This window comes from Schistocerca piceifrons, unplaced genomic scaffold (genome assembly GCF_021461385.2).
Source record: "Schistocerca piceifrons isolate TAMUIC-IGC-003096 unplaced genomic scaffold, iqSchPice1.1 HiC_scaffold_1364, whole genome shotgun sequence".
NCBI lineage: Eukaryota > Metazoa > Arthropoda > Insecta > Orthoptera > Acrididae > Schistocerca > Schistocerca piceifrons.
Genome location: NW_025727196.1, coordinates 20,001 through 25,000, shown reverse-complemented (window position 1 = coordinate 25,000; position 5,000 = coordinate 20,001). Strand labels below are relative to the sequence as shown.

Sequence of the window (5,000 nt, the reverse complement as noted above, 5' to 3'; positions counted from 1 at the left end):
GCGCGTGCGGCCCAGAACATCTAAGGGCATCACAGACCTGTTATTGCTCAATCTCGTGCGGCTAGAAGCCGCCTGTCCCTCTAAGAAGAAAAGTAATCGCTGACAGCACGAAGGATGTCACGCGACTAGTTAGCAGGCTAGAGTCTCGTTCGTTATCGGAATTAACCAGACAAATCGCTCCACCAACTAAGAACGGCCATGCACCACCACCCACCGAATCAAGAAAGAGCTATCAATCTGTCAATCCTTCCGGTGTCCGGGCCTGGTGAGGTTTCCCGTGTTGAGTCAAATTAAGCCGCAGGCTCCACTCCTGGTGGTGCCCTTCCGTCAATTCCTTTAAGTTTCAGCTTTGCAACCATACTTCCCCCGGAACCCAAAAGCTTTGGTTTCCCGGAGGCTGCCCGCCGAGTCATCGGAGGAACTGCGGCGGATCGCTGGCTGGCATCGTTTATGGTTAGAACTAGGGCGGTATCTGATCGCCTTCGAACCTCTAACTTTCGTTCTTGATTAATGAAAACATACTTGGCAAATGCTTTCGCTTCTGTTCGTCTTGCGACGATCCAAGAATTTCACCTCTAACGTCGCAATACGAATGCCCCCGCCTGTCCCTATTAATCATTACCTCGGGTTCCGAAAACCAACAAAATAGAACCGAGGTCCTATTCCATTATTCCATGCACACAGTATTCAGGCGGGCTTGCCTGCTTTAAGCACTCTAATTTGTTCAAAGTAAACGTGCCGGCCCACCGAGACACTCAATAAAGAGCACCCTGGTAGGATTTCAACGGGGTCCGCCTCGGGACGCACGAGCACGCACGAGGCGGTCGCACGCCTTCGGCTCGCCCCACCGGCAGGACGTCCCACGATACATGCCAGTTAAACACCGACGGGCGGTGAACCAACAGCGTGGGACACAAATCCAACTACGAGCTTTTTAACCGCAACAACTTTAATATACGCTATTGGAGCTGGAATTACCGCGGCTGCTGGCACCAGACTTGCCCTCCAATAGATACTCGTTAAAGGATTTAAAGTGTACTCATTCCGATTACGGGGCCTCGGATGAGTCCCGTATCGTTATTTTTCGTCACTACCTCCCCGTGCCGGGAGTGGGTAATTTGCGCGCCTGCTGCCTTCCTTGGATGTGGTAGCCGTTTCTCAGGCTCCCTCTCCGGAATCGAACCCTGATTCCCCGTTACCCGTTACAACCATGGTAGGCGCAGAACCTACCATCGACAGTTGATAAGGCAGACATTTGAAAGATGCGTCGCCGGTACGAGGACCGTGCGATCAGCCCAAAGTTATTCAGAGTCACCAAGGCAAACGGACCGGACGAGCCGACCGATTGGTTTTGATCTAATAAAAGCGTCCCTTCCATCTCTGGTCGGGACTCTGTTTGCATGTATTAGCTCTAGAATTACCACAGTTATCCAAGTAACGTGGGTACGATCTAAGGAACCATAACTGATTTAATGAGCCATTCGCGGTTTCACCTTAATGCGGCTTGTACTGAGACATGCATGGCTTAATCTTTGAGACAAGCATATGACTACTGGCAGGATCAACCAGGGAGCTGCGTCAACTAGAGCTGAGCAGCCGGCCGCCCGGGAGTGTGTCCCGGGGGCCCGCGCGAACACGCAAGCGTCCGCTCAATCATTCTGCAAACAGGAGGAGGCTGAGCTCCCCTGCACAATACACCTCGAAACCCTCTCAGGTCCCGGCGGCGCGCAGCGCCGTCCCAAGTACTTGGTCGGGTTCGAGAGAGGCGCAATCGCCCGGAGTTAGGCGAGTAGACGCTTTCGGTGCGACCACCCGTGCTCCCAACTGAGCTTGCCGCTGCCGACAGAGGCCCGGGAGCGTGCTGTCGTGGCATTGCCGGCGGGAGACAACACGCGCCACCTACGGTGACCGGCAGCTCCAACGCCAGCGCCACAGAAGGACAAAAGCCCCACTTGGGTGCCGAAGCGAACTCTCCCAGCACAGCGCACGCGCCAACACATCCGCACAGCTGCGATACAAACCACCAGCGAGAACCGCTGGGGCGACCGAGCAGCAGACGGCGTCGCGGCGCCGAGCGCCGGGCGGCGGCGCATCCTCAACGCACACAGTCCTCAATCGGACCAGCACACTGAAGATGTCCACCGCGCTTCGCACCGGGCCCGCGAGGACCTACTTTGGCCGCACGGCGCCGCGCGCAGGGTGCGCCGGCGCGCAGCTGCGACGCCTGCCGCGTCCGTCGGCCGGCGCGCCTGCCACTGGCCGCCCCCACCAGCCGGCTGTAGCGCGTGCGCCCACGCACCGCGCGGCCAGCACGCCGGGAGGCGCCCCCTCACCGGCCGGGGACGGTCCCACCCAGCCACCGCCGCGTATCGCTTCACACCCAGATGCCGTTCAGTTTCGTCGGCATGGTGGGTATCGCTGGAACAACCGGTTCGTACCTCAACCTATCGTCGCCATCACCGATTCACCCCTAGCGAGAACAACCGCACCACAACAGGTTACCATTTGTTCGTTTGCGTAACTTCACCAGAAAACGCAGGCGTCCATCGCCATTTGCAACTTCAACGATTATTGCATGCCTGTGTCAGGTGTCACGCCACACTACGTCTGCCCACATACACGCAACAAAATGTGCACGCCTAGACAATACGTGGAAGGTGGCCCCCGTACGTATGCGATGTCCATTGCTCGAACGACTGTCAACCGGCCTCTGTAGCATGTCGCAGATATGGAACGCGGTGCACCATGCCATCACGGTGTGTGAGGAGAGACGACTAGGTCCGAATACATCAACAGACAGCTCATGCTGATCGCCATCCACGGCGTCCGTTCCTCCCACACGTCTCTATGGCGTACCACACTGCAATCCAGCTCTCATAGGGAGACGACACGTAGCTGCGTGCACAATATTTGCACTGTATGGTCCGCCGTTTTTGGGCGCAGTCGTTGTACGGTCACACATGTGCCACGATGTATCATTCGGTACATAAGGACGAATGTGCAGTACAGATTGTGGTTTACGCGTACGACATTAGCGGACGGTTGACACAGGCCGCACCACAACGTAGCCTGAGTACGTCGCATGCGAAGGGCATTGAACATGCAAACTTCTCACCAACCAGCTTGCGAAGGCAGGGGGGCAAGGTGGGGACGTGGGGAGGGGCGGCATGTACGTCCTGCTGCCATCCACATTACAGTGTACAGCAGGAGCATGTGGAAAGTCAGCAAGACTTGCAAGGTGTTTAACATGAAGCGATACACAGGGGAGCGGGCAGTGCGAGTAGCGAACTATATTGCGAGGGTTGCGGGTGGGCAACACTACACTAATTGAACGAGTCGTATAACAATTACAGAGCAGGTTTAGGCGACAACATGGGTTACGTTAGGGGACAACGTGGGTTACGTTAGGGGACAACGTGGGTTACTTTAGGGGACAACGTGGGTTAGGTTAAGGCACAACGTGGGTTAGGTTAAGGCACAACGTGGGTTAGGTTAAGGCACAACGTGGGTTAGGTTAAGGCACAACGTGGGTTAGGTTAAGGCACAACGTGGGTTAGGTTAAGGCACAACGTGGGTTAGGTTAAGGCACAACGTGGGTTAGGTTAAGGCACAACGTGGGTTAGGTTAAGGCACAACATGGGTTAGGTTAAGGCACAACGTGGGTTAGGTTAAGGCACAACGTGGGTTAGGTTAAGGCACAACGTGGGTTAGGTTAAGGCACAACGTGGGTTAGGTTAAGGCACAACGTGGGTTAGGTTAAGGCACAACATGGGTTAGGTTAAGGCACAACATGGGTTAGGTTAAGGCACAACATGGGTTAGGTTAAGGCACAACATGGGTTAGGTTAAGGCACAACGTGGGTTAGGTTAAGGCACAACGTGGGTTAGGTTAAGGCACAACGTGGGTTAGGTTAAGGCACAACGTGGGTTAGGTTAAGGCACAACGTGGGTTAGGTTAAGGCACAACGTGGGTTAGGTTAAGGCACAACGTGGGTTAGGTTAAGGCACAACGTGGGTTAGGTTAAGGCACAACGTGGGTTAGGTTAAGGCACAACATGGGTTAGGTTAAGGCACAACATGGGTTAGGTTAAGGCACAACATGGGTTAGGTTAAGGCACAACATGGGTTAGGTTAAGGCACAACATGGGTTAGGTTAAGGTACAACATGGGTTAGGTTAAGGTACAACATGGGTTAGGTTAAGGTACAACATGGGTTAGGTTAAGGTACAACATGGGTTAGGTTAAGGTACAACATGGGTTAGGTTAAGGTACAACATGGGTTAGGTTAAGGTACAACATGGGTTAGGTTAAGGTACAACATGGGTTAGGTTAAGGTACAACATGGGTTAGGTTAAGGTACAACATGGGTTAGGTTAAGGTACAACATAGGTTAGGTTAAGGTACAACATAGGTTAGGTTAAGGTACAACATAGGTTAGGTTAAGGTACAACATAGGTTAGGTTAAGGTACAACATAGGTTAGGTTAAGGTACAACATAGGTTAGGTTAAGGTACAACATAGGTTAGGTTAAGGTACAACATAGGTTAGGTTAAGGTACAACATAGGTTAGGTTAAGGTACAACATAGGTTAGGTTAGGTTAGGTTAGGTTACACGTTGTTGTAAGGAAAGGTGTAGGGGGGGGGGGGGGGCGGGGGCGGCAGGTTCGTTGATAGTGATTATAGTAAGTGAATGCTTGTGACATGATCAGATTTGTCACGTCAGGATGCACCTTTGGCTTATTAGAGGCGGCGCTCCAATTCTATGCTTGTGTGAGACCTGTGTCTTTGACTCATGTCATTGTTTGTGCGCTGTGACAGGAGGTACTATTGTGATGTTGGGTGCACCGTTGTATAGGACATGTGTGGGTGTTGGTGCCTGGTCTGCGCAATGGTGGATGTCGAAAGGCTGGGATATTGTATTTTCCGCATGGACCTCCTGGTCTGGTTGTGATAGTGTGGATTGTGTAATGTGGCGGAGAAGATGCACTGGATGTTGTTCCA

The 5,000-nt window shown here is 53.2% G+C and overlaps 1 non-coding gene across 1 annotated transcript in view; it reads right to left on the bottom strand.

Moving 5' to 3' along the window:
- Window positions 1-1,572, bottom strand: part of LOC124732837 — a 1,909-nt gene extending 337 nt beyond the window's left edge. The window contains exon 1 of the ribosomal RNA XR_007008813.1: window positions 1-1,572. This exon is cut by the window's left edge and continues 337 nt beyond it. This is a non-coding gene — a ribosomal RNA (small subunit ribosomal RNA).
- Window positions 1,573-5,000: the final 3,428 nt, after the last annotated feature.